Source organism: Hyaena hyaena, unplaced genomic scaffold (genome assembly GCF_003009895.1).
Source record: "Hyaena hyaena isolate Hyena2069 unplaced genomic scaffold, ASM300989v1 scaffold_159, whole genome shotgun sequence".
Classification (NCBI taxonomy): domain Eukaryota; kingdom Metazoa; phylum Chordata; class Mammalia; order Carnivora; family Hyaenidae; genus Hyaena; species Hyaena hyaena.
This window is the reverse complement of record NW_024080791.1, coordinates 832,162-857,807: the sequence shown is the minus strand read 5'-3', so window position 1 is coordinate 857,807 and position 25,646 is coordinate 832,162. Positions and strand designations below refer to the sequence as shown.

At 37.3% G+C, this 25,646-nt stretch overlaps 1 protein-coding gene across 3 annotated transcripts in view; it reads right to left on the bottom strand.

Moving 5' to 3' along the window:
• The window catches only part of UBE2E3 (ubiquitin conjugating enzyme E2 E3), a 91,017-nt gene that overhangs the window by 41,298 nt on the left and 24,073 nt on the right, over positions 1 to 25,646 (bottom strand). The window lies entirely within an intron of this gene.

Genomic DNA, 25,646 nt, shown 5'->3' with positions numbered 1-25,646 from the left:
ATAATCGATCTTTCATTCTAAGATCTAATTTATACATACATATACATTTATTTCCTACCAATCTGAAATTCACATATATTACAAAATACATAACCTACAATTTTAAAAGTTAAAGATACCATTTTATTATCTTTTTTAAGTTTATTTATTTTGAGAGAGAGAGTGAGCACATGTGAGAGGGGGAGGGGCAGAGAGAGGGAAAGAGAATCCTAGACAAGCAAAGCAGGAAATCATGACCTGAGATGAAATCAAGAATTAGATGTTCAACTGACTGAGCCACCGAAGCACCTCAAGATACTGATTACCAAAAAAATGTCCAAATAAATTTTTAACAGACATCTTAAGAACATTCCTAAATGCAGTGTAAATTAGGAACACTAGAAAAAATTAGAAGTTTGAATATTGTACACGATGCTCATTCACAAATCTTACAAATAATTAGCTTCATGGACAGAGGTATTTGATTAGTAAAGTTGATACTGAAACATTTAAAATAGCAATTTCCTGGGTAACTGGTTATCAACCTTACCTATGCAATAACCGTAAAAATGATACAAAATGCCATATGGTCAACAGACTCAAATTAGACAGGAGTTCTAATCAATTAATAGAAGTTTACTGACAATATATGTACAATACATCCAGTACTGCCATTACCAAAGGTTTAAACACAACCAACAGTGCTTGACGCAAAAGACATATGTATCTCATCTACAAAGAGGCCAGACCAGAGACAAACATTTAAATTAATGGCATTACTGCAACTTGAAGAACACTAATTAATCCCATCTAGTCCTCATTAGATGCAGCTTTTCCATGCTCTTGTTTCTCAACCTTTGGAGGGCATTTCCCAAGGATTAGCAAAAAATGGATCAAAGATTTAATAACTGAGTGACAGAAAACACACACACACACCTCTTCCCTACCTTCAAACAAAAAACATATGGAAATAAGCAGAAATCCAAATGCTCCATGAGAGACTGAAGTTGTGTTTTAACTGAAGCAGTTACCTAAGGTTTACTGTGTCTTCTTAAATTAAAAAAAAAAAAAATCAGATTACCAAAAAAAATGCCAAAACAATTTTTTTAATGTTTCTTTATTGGGGGGGGGAGGGGGAGAGAGAGAGGGAGAGAGAGGGAGAAAAAGCAGAGGAGGAGCAGAGAGAGAGGGAGAGAGAGGGAGAAAAAGCAGAGGAGGAGCAGAGAGAGAGGGAGACAGAAACTGAACCCAGGCTCCCAGCTGTCAGCACAGAGCCCAATGCAAGGGCTCAAACTCAGACTGTGAGGTCATGACCTAGGCCAAGTTGGGCACTTAACCAACTGAGCCACCCAAGCACCCACCAAATAAATTTATAGAATATGTACTCTATATCTGCAATACTCAAAAAACCTGTTTTTCTACTTCCATGAAAATGTCTAAAATATTAGCCTCAAATCATTATATTCCAAATTTTTTACTAATCTTTCAAAGGGGTTGAGTTTGCTTTTTCAGTTTTTCCTGATGTTTTAATTAGAGCTGTTTATGTATTCATTATCCCAACACACTCGATCCTGCAACAAGTCTCTTCAGTTCTTTTTTTAAACAATAACCATTTTAAGTTCATTTATTTATTTTGAGAGTGAGTGGGGGAGAGGCAGAGTGTGTGAATCCCAAGAAGGCTCTGCACGGTCAGCACAGAGTCAGTCATGAAGCTCAGTCCCACAAACTGTGAGATGATGACCTGAGCGGAAACCAAGAGTCAGTCAGACACTTAACCTACTGAGCCACCCAAGCGTCCCAAGTCTTTTCAGTTCTATCATCATTTTATTAACTATTCTATAAACTCTCTAAATGAAATAAAATTGCTTCTTGGTATTATTCAAATGTTAACATTTTTGTGAACACTGAAAATAATCTGTACACATTTTAGACAAAATGTGAGTGCAAATTTATGTGAAAATTTCCATAAATCCATTTCCCACTCCTTTGAAAATTGCTTCCATATAAAACTGAACTATCTTAGAGTGCTTTAAAAACAAAAAAGGAAGGGCTGTCCACTGACATTAAACTCGTTCTTACAGAGGACAAGGTGTGAACTCAATTTTTCTGTCTTCTTTTTTATTAAGACAGATTGTCACTAAAATGAATCTACTGCTAATGTATGTAGATGTGATTCTCGAATATTATTAATAGCCAATAACATGATTCAAATCCAGAATTAATTTAATATAATGACCATGTATTTCCATAATTTTGAGACAAGTTCAATAACACAGCATGGTAGTTGCTTAAATCTGGAGAGTGACATGTGGTATTTAACAACAGTAATTAACACTATCTCTAAGATAACTGTTCTAAAATAGTACCTTTAGATGCATACATTCCAGGCAATTATACCTGTTTTCACAATAAATCAGGTAGAAAAATATTAAAGTTATCTTGCCTGACAGGGCTAAACACATTTAACACTAAATACCAAGGAAAAAAAGTCAACATCTTCATTGACAGAATCAACATGACACCATGAAAAGTCTATTTGTAAATAAAATGCTGCTAATAAAAATGAAAACATGTTCAGAAAACAAATTCACTTCACTGACTGTATGTTATTAGGATCAGGATTTCTGCTGTATTTACTAGGCTAGTGAATACAGTTAGGAATTAAGTATCTTAGCAAAGTGGTCTGGTTTTTGGACAAATGCCCAGACCTACCCTAAATCCTAACCTGTACCTCTAAGCAGTGTTGTCCCTAAAAATTATTTGCTATTTTTAATTCTCCAAGAATACTTCCACCTTCGGTCCCAAGAACCCTGGCCAGGTGTGAATAACCAAAGTCACATAAAATGGTTATGTAGAATTCTAAAACTCTAGTTAATAAAACTATTTTTTTAATTGACTATCTTGCAATGAGAACATGAGAATTATTCTGCTATTGTTCTACTTCTATTAGTAGAGCTAATGTGAAATAGTATTATAATATATATCACAAAACCTATTTATGAAATTGTATTTCAGTTACTACCTATGGGTGGTCACTGTAAATTTTTAGTTTTGTGGTACGCTGTTAACATTTTCAGAATAAAATGCTGAGAGAAAAACAGATTTCTATGACACTGTATCTTATCTACCCAGTAGCATGCTGCAATTATTCTATTTACAAAGTCCTTATATATAAAATGTAAAGTTTGAAAATAAGTTGAAAAAAATTCAAAGTGTTATTTATAGTTCTATAATTCTATGTTATTATAGCTTCACCCATCTTGGTTACTGCTTGTTCATTCCATGACGACTGAAACTCAGTTTCTAAAATACTAAATATTAAATCTTCCTTCCGTTTTGAAAAGTTTTCTGGATTGTTTTTCATAGAAGGCAAGTGGATGATACGATGGCAGATGAAAGGACAGTCTCACTTGTTCCTAAACGAAGTCTTAATCCATGATTCACCTTAAGAATCAATCTTATATATACAGAGTCAACCATTTTCTGAGAACAAGTCAGTCAAAAGACTAATTAATCTTGGAAGAAGACAGAAGATATTAAAACAAGTATGTTTTAAAAAATCCTTTTTTGGGGGGCACCTGGGGAGCTCAGTTGGTTGAACACCTGATTCTTGATTTTGGCTCAGGTCATGATCTCACGAGTTGTGAGATCAAGTCCTGTGTCAGGAAGCGCAGGAAGCCTGCTTGAGATCCTCTCCCTCTCTCTCTCTCTTCCCCTCCCCAACTTGTGCTCTTTCCCTCTCAAAATAAATAAGCATTTAAAAAAAAAAAAACCTTTAGTGACTCATTGCTAAAGCCCTCATAATGGCTTTAATTGGCTCATAATGGAGGACTGATCATATGTGGTCTGCTCCTACATGATCTCTTGCAATGATAGTAAAAGTGGGGAGATAAGAAGTAACCAGTCAAATCAACAACAAACATTTGAGTGCTAGGAGAGGTTACAAATACGAGAAATATCATAAAACACAAGTTTTTCAATTGCTCTATCACCCCCTCATAGTAAGGGGGTAAAGGAGGAATAAAAAGGGTCTATTTAAATTTAGGAGAATAATAATAGTAATAATTATGATAGCTAAATAAACATTAAGAAAAAAAATTTTTTAAGAAAGAAATTGAGGTACAGAGAACTTAATGGACCTAAATGCACACATCAAGTAAGAGACGACACCAAGATAGAGCCCATACTCATAACCCCTTTGCTATACTCAATGTTCCTGATTTTTACACCCTGAAATACCTGAAGGTTGACTATTACTGAGTAAAGCAGTAAAAGGGATGCTGCATGCTCACTACAGTGATCAAAGTCCTCTGTCTTCCTTCTGATACCACACAGTAATTCATGATTCTTTTAAGTTCCAGATTCCTTATCCTCAAAGAAAAGGGCAAAGCATTAAATTTATTCATTACAAATATCACTGATAATAGAGATTTTGTGGCTACACTGAGTAATCAGAAGACAAACAGAATGTACTATTTACTATAAACATAAAATTAGGAAATTAAAATAAAAATTATCTGAATCCAACCTTAACAACTTAAAAATAACTCACTCTTTCACTGTTCTGTATATAGTTGATCCTCATTCATTCATGGATTTTGAAACTGAATTCACCTACTCCCCAAAATGTATTTATATACTCCAAATGAATACTAGCAGTGTTTTTTCAGTCATTCGAGGCATATGTAGAGTGGCAGAAAATTTGAGTCCCAGCTGAGGTAGAATAAGGCAATACTCTGCCTTTTTGTTTCAGCTCTCATACTGTAAGAAAGTGTTCTTTTCAGAGTCCACTCAGTACCACATTTTTTGCATTTTTGTGCTTTTCACTGTTTTAAATGGCCCCTAAGTATAGTGCTGACGTGCTGCCTAGTGTCCCTACATGGAAGAAAGCTCTGGTGTACCTTATGAGAAAATACATAGTACCACTGGCGGTAGGTTCAATGATAATGAATTAACAATATGTATTAAATATGGGGTCTTTAAACAGAAACATAGGAGCGCCTGGGTGGCTCAGTTGGCTGAGTAACCAACTCTTGATTTCAGTGGAGCCATGATCTCATGGGTCATGAGACTGAGCCCACACAGGGGTCTATGCTTAAGATTCTCTCCTTCTCTATCTCACTCTCTTTAAATAAAAAAAAAAAAAAAATTAAAAAGAAAAAAAACCACTTCAAACAAACAAACAAAAAACCCAGGACCAGAAGTTCTATACTGACGTGTCAATGAAATGTAACCAGAGGCTCACAGGAACCTAACCCTGTATTTCTTCTAGGAGCAATGGTTCAGTGTTCACTAATTCAACGTTCACGGCAACATAACCACTGCAAAGAATGAAAATCAAATGAATTTCCTTTTGAAATCATCTGATAAATTTTCCTGAAATGAACAGAGTTAGCAAAATTAACCTTATTTTCAAGAGTCAAGCTTAAATTTCCCAACTATCAGAAAACATTCTTTTTAAAAAACAGTCGTCCATGATTCCTAGATTTACAGTATATTTACCATAACAATCATTAATTGAAAGATATCAAAACACATTCCCACTTAAGTTCTGATATCACTGTTAATGCTATACTATTCCATCTATACTGCATCTTAACGATTTCCAAAACGATACACACATTATTATTTACCTTTGTAAAAGTTGTGAGTGAGGTAAGATTACTTTTACTCTTAACAAAACGAACGATCAAGAGAGAAAAATTGGTGGTTTCACATACAGGCAACAGTAAAGGCATGGATTCTCAGGACTGTTACTCTGAACCTGAAGATGCACTTGGAAATCATTTAAGTAAACAAAATTCAAAAACATTTTCCAACGTACATATGGTTCCTGAAAACGGTAAGTATAAGCCAACAGAAACAGTCTAACAGAATATTAAGAAATCTATCAGTTCACATATCACTAAATCACTATACTTGGTTCCATGACAACAGATATTAAAATATTACACATCTAAAAAAGTTGTAAGAACTATTTATAATTATTTGAATAATTAATTTTTAAAATGTGGACAAGGAAAGTATAATTCAAGAGAATATATAATATCAAGAGAAAAACAACACTCCACTGAGATTAATAATCTTGTTTGCCAGTAGAAGTACCACAATCCTGACTTACGCGTTTTCAGTTGTAACTATATTATATAGGGAAGTCCACAAAGACTGGTATACTGCTGTAGCAATTATCTACTCCAAATTTCTATACCCATTCGGCCACCTTTCTCCAAGTAATTACTGCTTTTTTATGCATGACTATCTATAAAACTATTGACAAAGTATGCAACAACTTTTTAATTTCAGAAACATTAAAATACTGAAACATTTCTAAATAAAATACTATGAAACAGGGAAGGATAAAATTACCCCTTTCTTTTCTGCCTTCTATCATTCTCTAAATCTAAAAATTTAATAAAAATTATAATCTACCCAGTTAGATTTTATACTGACATCAAAGAATTACTGGGTATGTTAAGGTGAATTTAAAATTTTCCAGTTCCGGGGCACCTGGGCGGCTCACAATAAATTAAGCGTTTGACTTCAGCTCAGGTTATGATCTCATGGTTTGTGAGTTCGAGCTCTGCATCAGACTCTGCTGACAGCTCTGGAGTCTGCTTCAGATTCTGTCTCCCTCTCTCTCTCTGTCCTACCCCGCTCACACTCTCTCTCAAAAATAAGTAAACACTGAAAAAATTTTTTTCTAGTTCCTATGACTAATATTTTTTCTTATGCGTTACATATGAAATCTACTTTTAACTGTGCACCAGTTCTTTCTAACTGTTCACTGAAAGTTCTTTCTTTCAGCTTTATATGAACAACTAGTTTGAACATTTCTTCTGAATCTACGCTAGGGCTTTTATTTGATCTTAGACACCAGAAACAAAAAAGAGTTTGGTAACATTTGCTCAACAGATGGAAAGGTGGTAGTGACAGTGTTGAAAGAATTAGGAAATGAAAAGTAAAAGGACAATAATTTGGTTTTAGTAATTATTTATGACCATAATTTTAATAGCTGTTATGGTTTGAATTGTATCCTGTCCCTCCTCCCAAAGATGTGTTGAAGTCCTAACCTGTAGTACCTCAAAATGTGACCATATTTGGAAACAGAATCATTGCAAAGTATGCTGAGATCATAAGTAAGTAAAGTTGGCCCTTAATCCAATATGGCTTCTATCTTTATAAGAAGAGAAAAGACACAGATACACTGAAGAGGGCCATGTGACAAAGGAGACAGAAACTGGAATGATGTATTAACTATAAGTCAAGGAATGCCAGTAAACACCAAAAGTAAGTTAAAAGAGGTAAGGAAAGATTCTCCTCTACAAGTTTCAGAGGGAGCACCTTGCCTACACCTTGGTTTTGAGACCTTCTGGCCCCCAGAATTGTGAGACAGTAAGTTTATGTTTAAAGCCATTCAGTTTGGGGTATGTTGTTCCAGAGCCCAAAGAAAGTAAAACATCAACCTTCAAAAAAAAAAAACAAAAAACAACAACAACAACAAAAAACCCAACACCTAATAGTATTTAAATAGACAAAAAAATCACTAGTGCATTATGCCCTGCAATGAAAATGAGTTTTGCTATAATTACAAATGAAGCTCCCAACTCCTCGGAGTTCTGTGGTTGCCATTATTCCTTCAAAATGCAAAATTAAAATAAAATCCATGCTGTGTTTTCTGAAGTAACAACCTGAAACAGTAAGTTAAGAATGCCACTGCACAGTGTATTTTCAAAGTTTGAAAGTTTATATTGGTAGGAGGGAAAGAGATTAATGCAAAGTTAATATGCTTCTGAGTGACATTTATGGGGAGAGAATTTTGAGCACTGGCTGAACATGCTTCATGATTTAATGTCTGTCAACTAAGAATTTTACAGGCCCATATTCTAGAGTAGCAAGGGAACTTCAGAATTTTCGGTTCCAACTTCGTCATTTTATAATGAAAAATCTGAGAGCAGGGAACCAAATTTCTTCTGCTTCTAGCCTAGACAAGTGATGATCAAGAAAATAATTCTCCCTTATACAAACGGCATGAGCTCTTCTAGATCCTCCAGATACTGGGGGAAAGCAAGCCAAACACACACACACTATGGTCATTTATTGAAATATTACCATTGTATCAAACCAAAGATGAAGAATCCTGGTTGAATGAAAAACAAGAATAAGAAAATCCAAACTAAGTCCTGGGATTAAAATGACTTCCTTCTTCAAGCTCTTCAGAACCTGCTTATTAAAAGGCTAGTAAAAGGACAAACATTAGAAATTGAAAGAAAGGGTGCATGGATGTATCAGTTGGTTAAGCAGACTACGGCTCAGGCTCCTGAGTTCCAGTCCTACACTGGGCTTTCTGCTGTCAGTACAGAGCCCACTTTGGATCCCCGTTTCTCTGCCTCTCATGAAAGAGAGAAAGGGAGGGAAGGAGCGAGGGAAGGAAGGAAGGAAGGAAGGAAGGAAGGAAGGAAGGAAGGAAGGAAGGAAGGAAGGAAGGAAAGACAAAGGAAGGGAGGGAGGGAGGGAGGGAGGGAGGGAGGGAAGGAAGGAAGGAAGGAAGGAAGGGAGGAAGGAAGGAAGGAAGGAATTGAAACAAAATGCAGAGGTGTCAGCAGTAAGACAGTTTTAGCTATCTACACTCTCCTGAGTCCCTTAGACCCAAAATCTAATAATGAATTAAACATCTGCATTGAAATACATGTATATACACATATATATGTATATAAATACACAACACTTCCTTAGATATACAGTACACACACTGTCTTCCTATAGATCAAATGTATTATATATACAGATGAAGGTATTTTTTAAATGTTTATTTTTGAGAAGAGGCAGAAGATGAGCAGGGGGGGGACAGAGAGAGGGAGACACAGAATCTGAAGCTCAGGCTCCAGGCTCTGAGCTGTCAGCACAAAACCCAACGTAGGGCTTGAACTCATGAACTGTGAGATCTTGACCTGAGCCCAAGTCGGATGCTTACCCAACTGAGCCACCCAGGTGTCACTACACAGATGAAAATATTAACCACATGTGTAAACATGGATGGTTATGTATATTATGTGTGTATTTATGTATGCATGTACAGAACCAGAATACATTCTTCCAAGAGGCAGAATATGTAAATATAAATAGTAATTTTTAGATTTTAGTGGCATAAGGTACTACTGTAATATAATCTTTTTATTAGTTATTCAAGAATATCCATTTTAGAAAAGATGGCCAATGAAGTATGAAGAGCAAAGTAAAAGAAAGCCCGACAGGCATGAAGGAACCCAAGCACAGTCAACATGGCAGTCTCCTTTCATAGAACTAGGTAAAAACTAAAAGAATAGCAACAAAACTAAGGTGAACTTCTATGTAGAAAGAGAAGGCAGAAAGTAATGACACTGTTGGAAGAAAATGGAGAAAAAAGTAAACGAAACTGAGAGGGAACTGGAAGACGGCTATAGACAACATGAGAGCAGGGAGTCCTGTCACCCAGAAAACCTGCAGCAGTGGGACACTCAGTGTCTCAGATCAGTCACTCTCTTTAGAAAGGCAGACTATCCCCCCTCCTATCCCCTGGTTATAAAAGCCTCCGCCCCTTTTTAGCTGGGAGCTGAAAGACAAGGCAAGCTACAAGAAGTATTATTTAAATTAAAAGTTTTAAGGGGCGCCTGGGTGGCTTAGTCGGTTAAGCGTCCGACTTTCGCTTGGGTCATGATCTCGCGGTTCGTGGGTTCGAGCTCCGCGTCGGGCTCTGTGCTGACTGCCAGCTCAGAGCCTGGAGCCTGTTTCAGTCTGTGACTCCCTCTCTCTCTGACCCTCCCCTGCTCAAGCTGTCTCTCTCTCTCCTAGAAATAAAAAAAAATAAAAAAAAAATTAAAAGTTTTATATCTTTCATTTAGCACTGTTTATAAATACAAACACAGAGCACAAGAGACTAAGAACTTCTACACAAAATATGTCAAGGGAGAAAGCCAGAGCTAGAAGGGACAGATAAATCAAATCTACAAGTAAACATATTTACCAAAAGGGTGGTGTTCACAGGAGTACCACATCGAAAAAGGATGCTTTTAGACAGTATACAAACGGTCTTCTGAAGAAAATTTCCTAGAACTGTAGTACTCGTGGTCCAGTCTTAGGAGAAAAACTGTGGGTTTAATACTGGAGAAAATCACACTTGGTTCCCCACCACACCGTGCTCCCAGCGCAGCCTCCGGGGTCCCAGCCTCAGACGTACCCACACATGAGCTTTCGTTTCCAACCTCTCCAACAAGCCCTTCTCTTCCTCGTCCCAGTGGTTCCCCTGGGGCCTCAGCCTTCATCTGACAATCCTTTGATGTCAGGAGAGCTCAGACCACTGTTCTGCTTTAATCTGAGGTCCCAGTCCAATGCTGCTTCTTGACTTCCCAATCCCTGTGTCCCCTCTTCAGGCTCTACTATCCTTCCCTCTCCCAGAAAGTGTTCCATCCTCTCCCTTCTAGACTCTGATAATCCAGGTGCCACTCTTGGCCAAATTCTGTCTCCTAAACCCCACCTCACCACCACCACCCCACCACTGCCCACCGCTTTCTTTTAAATCAAATGCAGGTGCTCCTGATTTGATTCCCATCTTCTTGTGTTTGATACAGTTCTCAAATGGGATCCGAACTGACAGTCCCAAACCTGCTTCTCTGATACGTTCTGGCATTTCCAGGCCCTGGCCTCCAATTCAGTTTTCTTTCTCTCTGGGCCCTTGGTTCTTCATATTTTTCAAACGTATTTATTTTTGCATAGGGAAAAAGAGAGTGTTCCTTGTCTTTGCAGTCTTTCATATCAATTTGTTCAGTTGTGTTTTTATTTACCAAGAAGTTTCCTTCTGAAATAAATTTAAGTAAAATCTATAAATATAGATTAAAAGAATAAACCAAATAAGTAACAGTAATAGTGACACACTGATAGGACAACAGTTGTTAAAATGGTACAAAATTCATGAAGTTTGTGAAACACTGATGCTCTGTAAAAAACCATCAGTCTGGGGGTCAACAGTTGTGGTGGGTATTCTACCTTTATCACTTGTCAACTTACCCGGCTTCATCTGTAAAATGGAGCTAACATGGGCAGCCTCATGGGATGGATTTAAGAACTAAATGAGAAAATACTAAGAAAATGACACAGTGCCTGTCACATAGTTGCTGCTTAATAAAGCTGCATTTTGTCATAGCTTTGACTGAGAAGGTAAAGGTTTGTGCATCTAAACTGGCAGCAAATATAGGACTGAAATTCAGTTCTTCTAACACCAAACAGCTTACACTGTTCACTGCCATTTATTTCAAAGCCTGCATATGAATGCCTGAGGCAGAATGTAGATATTTTACCTTCCTAAGAATTCCTGTAACTTGATAAAAGTAGGTTAACTGGACAAATTTTAATCTCACTGGCAGTTACTCCAATCTAATTTTCAAAGCTCTAACATGCTCCATGGTATTTTACAACATTGTCCACGGGGTGTGAGGAGGACCCAATTTCTACTTTGGGCTCTTAAGTATATGTCATCTCTAGTACATGGGGCAAGGACCAAGTAGGTATTTACTGATTATACCCATTTCAGACTACTTTGCATTCTTTTAAGTACTTACCAAATTTTTTTTTTTTAACCATTCACTTTTAATGTAGTCTGTAGCATCTTTTTTAAATGTCTATTATTTCTTGGGGACTTCCTAAGCCAATTAGGTTGGGTTTTTTTTAATACCAATAATTAACTGCTGAAATAATAAATGCAAAGTAAAAAGTCTTGCCTTTATCATTTAATGGAAATTGTTCATTTTTCCAAGAATGCAGACATTGTCTTTTAACACTGCCACTAGCTTGTTTCAACAAGATTACACTTAATCATTTGTTTCACTGCTTGTTTTTTTTTTATTTTTTGTTTTTAAAAACAAAATCCTTTAGGAGCGTGTGGGTGGCTCAGTTGGTTAAGTGTCCAACTTCAGCTCAGGTCATATCTCCTGGTTTGTTAAATTTGAGCCCCGCATCGGGCTCTGTGCTGACAGCTCAGAGCCTGAAGCCTGCTTCCAAGTCTGTGTCTCCCTCTCTCTCTGCCCCTCCCTCCCTCTCTCTCTCTCTAGATAATACACATTAAAAATTGTTTTAAATAATAAAAATACAATCCTTTACATTTGTACGTCTTTATTCCAAAAATCTATCAAGTACTATGTATTCCTGATTTGTTTAGACAAATCCTGCAGTTATTGACAAACGCTCCAGATCTATTAGAATTTAAAAAAAAAACAATTTAGTTTGGGAAGAACACATTTAACTTACAAGCTACATGATAAAGTAAACCTAAGTAAAAATCTGATTTTGAAAATAGCCTAATGCAGCCATAGGTAGGAGTGGTTTTAAATATTTGGCCATAAACACCTTACTTCAATTTTGAAGGATCCTTTTGTATGCCCCTTTAAACTAAACTTACAGTAAAGATATATACAGTTCTACCCTCATCTTTTTCTCTCTTGATCATTAAACATTTAAAGGTGTCGAGCCCCCCCCCATTTTAAAATGGGATAAATTTCATATAAAAAAATCTCTTCACTTCATATTCCTCTACAGCTACTGGCCTCAGTCCCTCTCCTCCCCATACTGACTAAACTTGAAAGCTGGCTCACCAGCTCTTTTTCCACTCACTTTTCATGCTACTCCCATTTGTCTGTACCAACAACTTTTCAAAAACATTTTTGCTAAAGTCACCTCCAAGAGGCCAAATCCACTAGGCATTATTCAATCACCAACTTACTTGACTGTGATACACCCTTGAAACACTACCTTCCTTAGGTTTCCTTGACTTCTATCCTGGTTTTTCCTCCTACCTCTCAGGTCACTCTCTCACTCTTACTGCTGATGTAGCCTCCTCCAATCACCCATTAAGAGATGCTATTCCTCAGAGTTCTTTTCTAAAATTTATCTTCTCTGTCTACATTCACCTAAGTGAACTGTATTGATACCTCTACACCTAAACCTGCCATCTATATACCTAACTTTCTCAAACAATTATTTCCAGCCCAGGCTGCTTCTCTGAGCCAGACTACCAACATTCCATTTTCAGTCAATGTCTCTCATGTAACTCAAACTCAATTCATTCAAAAATGAACTTAGAATCTTCCCCCTAACTTAGCCCACCACAACCACAACCACTGAGAACAAAAACAAAACAAAACCCCCATCCACACTTTGGCCTTTCTTCAGGCTTCCTGATCTCAAATATGGCACCACCTCCACCCAACTGCTCGTGTCAGACACCTGGGAGCTATACCTAACACCCCATCTCCTTCACCATCCACATCTTTCCAATCACAAGATTCTGTCCATCTTTGCCACATCTCTCACAGGTATCTACTTCTTTCCATCACCACTGCCACCACACCATCAGCCTTCTCCTGAACTACCAAACTATCAGAAGCATATTAATGGGTCTGCCCGCACCTCCTCTTAAGAGCTATCTTCCATAGCAGCTTATATTTTTCAAAAATGACCAAATCAATACTTGAGGTGCAAGTGTTTTCTAGAACCTTGTTCCCAATAAGAGGCATGATTCATCTCTCCTCTCTGGAATTTAGGCGGGGCTTTGGAACGAACCTGATGAAGGGAATACAGCTCAAGTGATGCCTTATGACTTCCAAGGCTAGATCACAAAAGGCAATGAGGCTTCCACTTAGTTCTCTCTCTTACTCTCTCAGAATGCTTGCCTCAGTGCTTACTCTGGAGGCAGTTAGCTCTATATTACGAGGACATTTAAGCAGCCTATGAAGAGACCTATGTGGTGAAAAAAAAAGGCCTCCTGCCAACAGACAGTGAGGAACTGAGACCTCCTGCCAATAGGTGTGTGAGTGAGCCACTGAGAAAATGGATTCTCTAACCTAATCAAGTCTGTGGATAACTACAGCCTGCTGTTACCATGACTGCAACTCGATGGAAGATCTTGAGCCAGAACCACTCAGCTAATCCTCTCCTAAATTTCAGACTCATAAAAAGTATAGTATAATAATGTTTCCTATTTTAGCCTACTAAGTTGTGGGGTAATTTATTAAGTAGCAATAGATAACACACCCCTATAGTAGGTACATTATCATAATACTTAGTGTTTTTTCTTTGTTACATTTAACATCTTTGCAATTAAAGAAAAATTAAGGTATATGTCTTCCTAAATAAAGAAGAGAATATGCACAGAGACAAAGCCTCACTTATTCAATGTTACATGTTTGATACCAAGTAAGGACACCATTTTGTGTGATGCATAGTAGGAACTCCGAAACATTCAATGAAAAATGTCAACATTTACCAGTATCTCTAAATTCATAACTACAAATGTGTTATAATGATTAAACTTTAGTTTAATGTGTGTGCATCAAATGGCTTAATACTTCAATTTAAAACACAGATTTACTTACAAATAAATAACAAAGAGAAGTGTATGTGTGTGTTGGTATGTGTGTGTATCAAAGTATTTGTATACATACAATATACTGCAGTCATTTTGCTAGTTAAATCTTCCGAACTGGCTTCAGACATAACAAAGAGATTACTTTATGGCATTAAATGTGAAATTTCTGTGTGCTTATCTGATATTGTATGGTTGTCACATAAATGACTTAGAATCAATTACACACAGAGACATGAATCCATGAAATGTGTATACATGTGTGTGTGTGTGTGTGTGCGCGCATATACACACAGACACACACCCTTGACCACATATGTTTGTTTTTTAAGGTCTAGCAAGGTACCTAAAATACACCTAGGACATAATGTAAACCATAAGACAATACTAATTCTAATGACAACTGTAACTGACAACCACCTTGGTTTTTTTTATCAACTGAATAAAACAGAATAAAATACTTAAGTTATATTACAAATTTATAGCATACACTATTATATATAACAGATTTGCTAAAGCTAATCTAATCGGTGTTGCTAACAGCAATGCTGCATAAAAAAGGAATATGCATACTATTCAAAAATGTCACGCTTGGCAGGGGGTAAAACAAATCTGTAGCTAGTGACCAATCATATTCTATTTTCTCAAAAGAAAATAATTTTTCCACCTCCCACCTAGTAACAGAGTTCTCTACCTTGCAGTGAAGCAAAACAGAGCTGCCCTTCCACATAAAGTGATAGCTTAATTCTGAAAACACTAAAGTGACAGGAAAACATGATACAGTCTATGGAGTCCACTTTGCCTACCCAAACCATACTCAGGGAATTTAAAAACAAACAAATAAAAATACTGTCCATAAAGTAAAATTAAATAATAAAAAAAAGTTGGTCAATCTTTATCATATGTTCTTCGTAAAAGCAGTTAAAAGGAGGACATATGGTATGTTCATTTCAAAAGCTAAAATAAGAACAATAAACAATGGTATGATCCAATTATTATAACAATACTTGCAAGAGGATCTCAGTGATTAAACTGTTACAGCTCACACAATGCTGACATTAAGACGTTAAGACAAAAGTTGAAAAACGGAAGAACATTAAGTGGCAACTAATACAGTTATAAATGACACTTCTATATCATGATTCCTTTGTAGTCTTGGGGTTATCTTTCTAAAAGAAAATTTGGTTTGAGGAGCACCGGAATTAACACTGGACTGGAGCCTAGAGATCTGAACTTTTGTTCTGGTTCTGATCAAAAATGAGTCAGGATCCTGTGGCCAAGTCACTAAGTCACTCCTTGAGTTTACTAACAAAGTGAGGGGCTTATAGTGGATAAGTCCATAATGGCCCTACCTGTCAGGATGTGCAGCTAAAGCTAGTAAGTCTTCAGTAGGAAATTTTAACTCACAACACTAACAAGGAAATGAGTAGGTTCATCTTTGCAGAGGTACTCCAAAATCACAGAAAAGTCTGAGACACACTTGAGTATTGCCAATAAGCACATCCATGTAAGAGTAAAATGAAAAGAAAAAAGAGGATGTAACACAAACTGCCAGCAGGAGGTATATATATTCAATACTATAAAACATCATACTTCTTTCTATCAAAAAGGAATTTTTTCCTAACATCAAAGGCTGTTTTATTTTGAAGTCCCACTAGAAAACACTGTTTATCCAAACATAGAAAAGAGAAAAGTATAATATGATATTGAGAAAAATTCTACCAGCTACTGTTAGAAAAATTCTACTAGCTACTGTTTTCCTTTTATATCTAACTATAAAACCAACTTCACATATAACTTCTGAATCCATTTTTGGCAGCTACAAAACAATTGCCAAAATCTAACTGCAACAGTGCCAATCCTACTAGAATTTTTACACCATAGCAAGGAGAATTTTCAATCTCATAGAAATATTAAAAACCTGCACAGTGTCTGCAAATAATCTGCCTTTCCATTACCAAAGAGCACACAAAAAGATTAAGGCAGAAAGGCAAAACTGAAATACAGGACTATCCCTTTGACTTCTACAGCTAAGAAAACCAACCACTACTCTTATTTTAAAAAGGAATCAACTAAAAGCAACTACATCAAGCAATAATGCTTCAATATTATAAACGATAGAACAAATCAGAAATAGTAGTACAATAAGATGTTAGCAACCAGCTCTAACACACCTGAAATTTTACTTTCTACTTATTGATTTCTTTGAATGAACACAGGAAGTATACAGAGAAGCACAACTAAAAAGAATACAGCCTACCTACCACAAATAGGTATCTTCTAATTATTACACGTGTTATACACGACATAATTCTTTGGCAGGATTTCATCTTATTCTGTTTCTAGTTCATAAAACATTACCCTGGTCCAAGAAGGGTTTAAGAACAAAAATGGATGTGACTGGAATCCGGTTACAACCACATATCTGACTAGACTAGAATAGAAAAGAGTAACAGCATATACAAGATCAAAATACAAATACATCAGAGGACAATTAAAAAGTAAACAAATGTATTAAACTGGAATAGTTTATCAAGAAAAATAATAGACTGTACTTTTATGATAAAAAAATTTATAAGGTAGATAAACACCAATGTGCTTTAATACCACCTTGCAATTCTACATATTAAGAAATTTTTAAAACTGTGCTTTGTACATTTCTTGGAGAGACTAGTATTAGCATGTACTTTAGAGTACAGGAGTCATATGAAATTTTCACAATCAATATTTTAGTAGAAGAATGTCAACACTCAAAGGAAGAAAATTGTATTTGTTCACTGACTCCAAACATTTTCTATACACTACAAACAAATATGACAATTTAATAATTCATAGATAGCATTATAGATAAATAGTAAAAAAAGATCATTTACTTTTCAGTTACTTGTTTAGTAATGTGCCCATATCTCAATATGAAAAATACTACATGTCCAGGAAAAACATCACACTACACATTAAATTAACAATTACTGAAGAAAATCAGGGATTAAATAGGATATTCTTTCAAAAGGAGCAGACAGGTGACACAATGTCGGAGTTGGCTTATAGAAATAACTACTTCTTTTGCCTTTTTACCATTTTATACAACAGTATAAAATGTGCTGTTTTAGAATAACCATCTTTAGCATTGCTATAGTATCTAGTGCATCAAGACCCAATCTTATTTCATTAAAACAAATTATAGCCGGGGGCGCCTGGGTGGCTTAGTCGGTTAAGTATCCGACTTTCGCTTAGGTCATGATCTCACGGTTCGTGGGTTTGAACCCCACGTCGGGCTCTGTGCTGACTGCCAGCTCAGAGCCTGGAGCCTGTTTCAGTCTGTGACTCCCTCTCTCTCTGACCCTCCCCTGCTCACGCTGTGTGTGTGTGTCTCTCTCTCTCTCCTAGAAATAAATAAAACATTAAAAAAAAAATTACAGCCTAGTCTGATGAGGAAAGACTAACGTGAGACTGACAGACTTTGTCAAAGACTCCCAGGGAGAAACATGGTCATAATCTAACAATTATTTCAAACTCAGCTCTGAAGAAATTAAACCATCACCTTTCAGTGTCTGTTTCATGTCTGCTTGTTAAGAAGCTGACCTGCCTTAAGTATGCCCACTGCTCTCTGACTCCCTTAAAGTGTGTCCTTTCCCCCAGGCCAAAGCCACTGAGGAATTCGCTTCCTTCCCTCTCCACTACCCTCCTTTACCACCACACACTGTTGTGAGAGCCAGGTCATTTCTCACTGCAAGAACCCAGGGCTGCCTGTAGAACTGCCCTCAATGGCCTGGAACTGGGAAACCTTTCCTGACACAATCAGGGATGTAATATATATCCCTGGACCTCAGCTGGAACAAAGAATGAATTTTTCCACCAGGAGTCAATTTCTATGCATACAAACAAAATGTCTGTGGCCACTTTAACAACTTGCTAGACCAGTGCAGTGTAGCAGTTAAAAGCACGAACTCTGGAATCTGAGTTCAAATCTCGGTTCTACCTTTACCAACTGTATGATTCTAGGCAATTACCTTAACTCTCTATAACTCAGTTTTCTCATCTCAAAGTGAAAAGAACATTCCTAAGACTGCTATAGACTTGGAACAATGCCTGGCACATAGTAATTATTCAAAAAATACTAGCAGAATCATTTGCAAAGCATCCAGCCAAACCTCAGGTAGAAAAATAAAACGTTTATGCAAAATAACTGCCTGTTTGGTATAGTAATCATATTCATTTATACTGTAGAGACCCCATGATGTCACAACTGATAACATTATCACTAAATCCAAAGCTTTTTTTTTTTTTAATTTTTTTTAATGTTTTATTTACTTCTGAGAGAGAGAGACAGAGTGAGCAGGGGAGGGTCAAAGAGAGAGGGAGACACAGAATCCGAAACAGGCTCCAGGCTCTGAGCTAGCTGTCAGCACAGAGCCCGACGCGGGGCTGGAACCCACGAACCGCGAGATCATGACCTGAGCCGAAGTCGGACGCTTAACCGACTGAGCCACCTGGGCGCCTCTAAAGCCAAAGCTTTAATGGATTATCTTGACATCTGTCAAGTCCTACTTTAAAAAGCCAGACTCCTGGCTATTCATAATACAAAATACTGTATTTGTATGGTTTAATTTTCAATATATGCTTGGGATATAAGCACAGAATGACTTTTTCATTCCTGTAGAAGTTTGGATAAAATAAAAGTTTAAGACTCCATTCACAATACGGTAGCCACTTGCCACATGTGGCTATTAAATGTTTCAATAAGTAAAATAAAATCAGAAATTCAGTTACTGAATCATACTAGTCACATCTAAAGTGCTCACTGCCCACATGTGGCAGACATTAAAGTTTGCTATCATTGTACAAAGTTCTTTTGGACAACGCTGGTATAGACCAAGTGCTGTGGCACTACTTACTGTCTGCTCTACCGGCCTCCATTCCTGCTCTTGCCTACTACTGAGTGGTGGCACAAAGAACAGGTTGAGGCAGTGTTACTCCTGCAGAAAGATCATAGCTGGAGACCAAAACTGATCCAATGGAAGGTTCAGGGGCCTAAATAATTCTAACTCCAATTTCTATCTCCTCACTAGAGAACAGTGTTCTATAGCTATTCACCCAGGTATTTCCAAGCACAAAGAAAGAAAATAGAGATGGTCAATTTTTATTTAGTTCACTTTTACTTAGTTCCATTTCCTCTTCTTTTCCCAGTTCAGTCTAATTGCTTTATAAAACAAAACAAAACAAAACAAAAAAGTACGAATCAGGTTTGCTTACCAATGGAGGGCTAACAGCTGGAACTGACTAAGTAGTTGTGTGGGAAACAAGCTGGCCATGTTTCTCCCCATGCCACACCACCCACTGTCCAGATGAGGGAAAAGGATAAGGAAACAAGCTGTTCCCACTGGACTCAAGAACTCTGAAAACCTGAAGGGTCACTTCTTTTCTTTTTTTCTCATCTTACTGAAAGGGGTGGTGGGCATATAGGATCTAATTTAATCCAATTCTAACTCCACAGTGTGAAATCACCACAAGCTGCAGGAAAAGACAGAATTATCAAATCTGAGTCAAGAGAGTTGGAACAATTCTCAAACACTGAGGGATGATAGAGACCTGAGACTGTTTGGCTCAAAATACTACATCCTCAGAGATGCCACAAGTTAAGCTAGTTCATTGTTTCATAGTACTTCCAACATATTATCTTTAGAAAGGAGATTAAATATAAAACATTCTAAACTCTGCATGGCTTTTAAAAGTAATTTTATTCTGAAACTTAGAAATGTTTAAGTATTTTTAGTAGTACTTTCTTCAAAGATTATCTTTCCTCAAAGATTATTCCTTCAAAAATTAGTCTTCTCTGAAGTGTTATAGCACCCACAAAGGGTTTCTAATTAGTATGTATTATTTGTGAAACAAATGTTTGGAGGTTGAGTTGCCTTATGATGAAAAGACCCAGAGTGGGTTGCCCGACTTAGCAAATAAAAATACAGGATAATCTCTCTGAATCACTTCTTATTAACTGCACACAAATCTATAATTATCTCAAAATAAAAACTTCAATTCAAGAAAAGCAGAATAGCAAGTTAATTTTGAAATTTAAGATAGACAAGGAATATTTAGTATAAGTATATCCCGTGTATATTTGGGACATACTTATACTAACAAGTTATTATTTACTTGAAATTCAGATTAAATTAGGTATACTGGGGGCGCCTGGGTGGCTTAGTCGGTTAAGCGTCTGACTTTCGCTTAGGTCATGATCTCGCGGTTCGTGGGTTCGAGCCCCGCGTCGGGCTCTATGCTGACTACCAGCTCAGAGCCTGGAGCCTGTTTCAGTCTGTGACTCCCTCTCTCTCTGACCCTCCCCTGCTCACGCTGTCTCTCTCTCTCTCTCTCTCTCTCTCCTAGAAATAAATAAAACATTAAAAAATATATATAAAAAAAAAAATAAATAAAATAAATTAGGTATACTGTATTTTAACTGCCCTTTCTAGACCCAAAGGTATTCATTAGCCTTCACGGAACCTGAGGTTGACAAAATCTAAAATCACAATCAACATGTATAGAGTAAATGCAGATTACTACAGAGAGGTGTGCTTTTAAAACAAGTAAAGACATGCCTGTAAGCATGCCCTACGTCTCTGAATCTAATTTCAGTTCAAGAGAATCTTGTTAGAGAAATTTTTTCTACATTAGCTGTGCTCAATTCAAGCTCCCACTCCAGCTCCCACTCTGTTAATTTCATCCTGTTGACACAAATTCCAAATAGTGCCACATACTTGTACCTCTCTACCTTCTTCAGCTCAGGCTTGAGCTCTGAGTGAAGGACTCTGGAAATGTCTCCTTATTTGTTCCTACAGAAGAACTAGGCTTAGACCCTCTCCATTCCAGCTATGGCAGACACCTACCCCTCAGCCCATCCACTGGATATTTAGATCAAGAGCTCTTGATTTACTTGTAACTATATATACAGGCCAAAATTTTGGTTACAGGCTTTTAAAACCTGCCAGAAATAGTTCAAGACATCTAGTTCAGGTTTAACCAACAAGCAAACTTGTTTTGGTAAGGTCATTTCAAAAAACTAACTAATTCAATTCTCTATACAAGCATACATCATCTTATTATGCTTTGCTTTATTGTACTTCGCTTTATTGTGCTTCACGGATGCTGTGTTTTTTATAAATTGAAGTTTGTGGCAACCCTGCTTCAAGCAAGTCATCAGTGCCATTTTTTCCAACAGCCATTTGCTTACTTTGTGTCTTTGTGCCACATTTCAGTAGTTCTGGCAATATTTCAGAATTTTTCATTATTATTTTATGTATTTAGTGATCTGTGATCAGAGATCTTTTAAGTCACTACTGGAATTGTTCTGGGATGCCATGAACTGCAACCAAAATACGAGGAACTTAATGAATGTGTTCGGACTGCTCCACTGATCAACTATTCCCGTCTCTCTCCTGCTCCTTCAGACTCCCTATTCCCTGAGACACAACAATATTGAAATGAGGCCAGTTAATAATCCTACAATGGCCTCTAACTGTTCAAGTGAAAGGAAGAGTCACAGATCTGTCACTATTCCAGTAAACACACTAATGATAAGAAAGTGAAACAGCCTTATTGCTGTTATGGAGAAACCTTTAGTGGTCTAGACAGAAGATCAAACCAGCCATAACATTAACCTTAAGTCAAAGCTTAATCCAGAGCAAAGCCCTAACTCTCTCTAATTCTTTGAAGGATGACAGAGGTGAGAAAGCTACAGAAGAAAAGCTGGAAGCTAGTAAAGGCTGGCTTGTGAGGTGTAAAGAAAGAAGCCATCTCTGTAACATAAAAGTGGAAAATGAACCACCAAGTGTTGATGTAGAAGCTGCAGCCTGTCATCCAGAAGATGCAGCTAAGATAATTAATGCAAATAAAATCTAGCTAAAATAATTAATGAAAGTGGCTACATTAAAGAACAGGTTTTCAATGTAGTATGAAACCGCCTTTTACTGGAAAAAGATGCGATCTAGGATTTTCATAGCTAGAGAGGAGAAGTCAATGTCTAGCTTCAAAACATCAAAGAACAGGCTGACTCTTGTTAGGAGCTAATACAGCTGGTAACCTTAACCTGAAGCCATTGCTCATTTATCATTCTGGAAATACTAGAGCCCTTAAGAATTATGCTAAATACATTCTGTCTATACCCTGGCAAATGAAACAACAAAGCCTAGATAACAGTACATTTGTTTATAACCTGGCTTACTTACTAAATATTTTAAACCCACTGCTGAGACCTACTGTGCAGAAAAAAAAAGATTCCTTTCAAAATACTACTGCTCATTGACAATACACCTGGTCATTCAAGAGCTCTGATGGAGATGTACAATGAGATTAACATTGTTTTCATGCTTGCTAACACACTATTCACTCTTCAGCCCATGGGTCAAGGAGTCATTTCAACTTCCAGGTCTTACTATTTAAGAAATACATTTCAGAACGCTAGAGCTGACATACATAGTGATTCCTCTGATAGATATTGTCAAAGTAATTTGGAAAACTCCTAGAGAGGATTGACCACTGTAGATGCCATCTCAAGAACACCTGTGATTCATGCGAAAAGGTCAAAATATCAACATTAACAAGAGTTTGGAAGTTGATTCCAACCCTCATGGATGACTTCAAAGGGTTTCAAGATTTCATTGAAGGAGTAACTGCAGATGTGTTAAAAACAGCAAAATAATAAGAAGTGGAGCCTGAAGATGTGACTGAATTGCTACAATCTCATGATAAAACTTTAATGGATGAGGGGCATCTGGGTGGCTCAGTGGGTTAAGCACCCGACTTCAGCTCAGGTCATGATCTCACATGATTTGTGAGTTTGAGCCCCATGTCAGGCTCTGTGCTGACAGCTCAGAGCCTGGAGCCTGCTTCGGATTCTGTGTCTCCTTCTCTCCCTGCCCCTCCCTCATTTGTGTTCTATCTCCCTCTGTCTCTCAAAAAATTACATAAATGTAAAACAATTACAAAAAAACCTTTAATGGATGAAAAGTTGCTTCCTATGGATGAGCAAAGAGAGTACTTTAAGATGGAATCTACTCCTGGTGAAGATGCTGTGAAGACTGTTGGAATGACAGCAAAGGATTTAGAATACTACATAAACATAGTTGATAAAGTAGAGGCTGGGTTTGAGAAAATGGACTCCAACTTTGAAAGAAGTTCTACTCTGGTACAGTGCTATCAAACAGCATCACATACCACACACAAATCACTTGTGAGTTAATCAATGCAGCAAACTTCATTGTTGTCTTATTTTAAGAAATTACCATGGGAGCACCTGGGTGGCTCAGCTGGTTAAGCATCCAACTCCTGATTTTGGCTCAGGTTATGATCTCACAGTTCATGAAGCCCCAAGTCAGGGTGTGGAGCCTACTTAAGATTCTCTCTCTCCTCCCTCTGCTGCCTCCCCTGCTAGGGAGGGAAGGAGGGGAGGAGGGAGGGAGGGAGGGAGGGAGGAAGGCAGGAAGGCAGGAAGGCAGGAAGGCAGGAAGGTAGGAAGGTAGGAAGGAAAACTACCATGGCTATCTCTACCCTCATCAACCACCACCCTAATCAGTCAGTAGCTATGAACATGGAGGCAAAACCCTCCATCAGCAAAAAAACAAAAAAACAAAAAAACATAGGACTCTCTGAAAGTTTAGATGATGATTAGCATTTATAAGCCATAAAGTATTTTTAAATTAAGGTATGGTATTTTTTTTTTAATTTTTTAATGTTTTATTTATTTCTAGGAGAGAGAGAGAGACAGCGTGAGCAGGGGAGGGTCAGAGAGAGAGGGAGTCACAGACTGAAACAGGCTCCAGGCTCTGAGCTGGCAGTCAGCACAGAGCCCGACGAGGGGCTCGAACCCACGAACTGCGAGATCATGACCCAAGCGAAAGTCGGCCGCTTAACCGACTAAGCCACCCAAGTGCCCAAGACAGGCAAGTATTTTAATCTGTCAACATGGTCTTTGCCTCTTTTCAAAAGTGTATCCCTTGTGATTACAATGTTATCTTTTATTATTTTTACTTTTAAAAATATTTTTAGAAGTTTNTGCGAGATCATGACCTAAGCGAAAGTCGGACGCTTAACCGACTAAGCCACCCAGGCGTCCCGATATTTTTTTTAAATATAATGCTATTGTACACTTAGTAGATTGCAGCATAGTGCAAACATAACTTTTATACACATTGGGAAACCAAGATATTCATCTGACTCACTTTATTGTGATATTTACTTTATTACAATAGTCTGGAACCAAATCCCCAAAATCTCAGAAGCATTGCCTATAAACATCTTCGCTGCTCCACAACTCAAATATATTTATAAAGAACATCTAAGACACAGATATCCAGAGATTGAAACTATAAATATAAATCTGCTAAACTGAAAGAAATAAGACATTTATATAACCACAACAAGTTCTTCAATAGTTCTTATAACGGGAAGCTATAAATCAGGCGAATCAAATTCAAATGCTCTAAAGTGCCAAGCAAGTAATGTACATTAGTTAAGTAAGCCAGCATACTGGGAAAAGTGAGGACTATGGTGAAACAAAAAAGGCCTGCCACCCCAGAAGAGATGCATATTGATTTGCCACTCAGCTCTATTTACTTGACTTGTGGTAACTCATTTCACATTTGCAGGCCTTCTCATAATCTGTATATGGAGTTATATAGGTAGAGTTGATGCAACAGTCTCCAGGACAGAGTGTCACCTAGGCATGAACCATATGCATGTAACATTTCACTTCACTCCACTCCACTCACTCCATTGTGACTGATTCAATGATGAATCCAATTAGTGTTAACGAGATGCAGTTAGACTTGTGATGGAAATATTGGAGCCAGGACTCACACTATTTCATACTTCATCTGAATCTGAAGGATGTAGCTGGATGATACCAGCAGTTACCTGGTGTCTCCAACAAGAAAACCAGTCTCATTATGGAGTCAACTAAATGGGAGTAAAGCCAACAGATGGGAGGTTAAGTCAGATGCTGGGGACATGCTTACAGGCCAGTTCTACACTGAACTTTTCAGTAATGTGAAACAACTTATTCGGTTGTGTCATTTTTCAGTTATACCCTACAAACTTATGTGTCTCTTAAGCCAGTCTGGTTTGAGGTTTCTACTACTGCAACCAACTGAGTCTTGATAAAGGCATTCAAAGTCAATCTTTAAAAATAACTCACACAAACACACAGTGCTGAGTCTGGCCTACAGGTTGCCAATATGCAAGTATACGCAAGTGTAAGTCTTTGGGTTTTATTTAAAATTCTTTC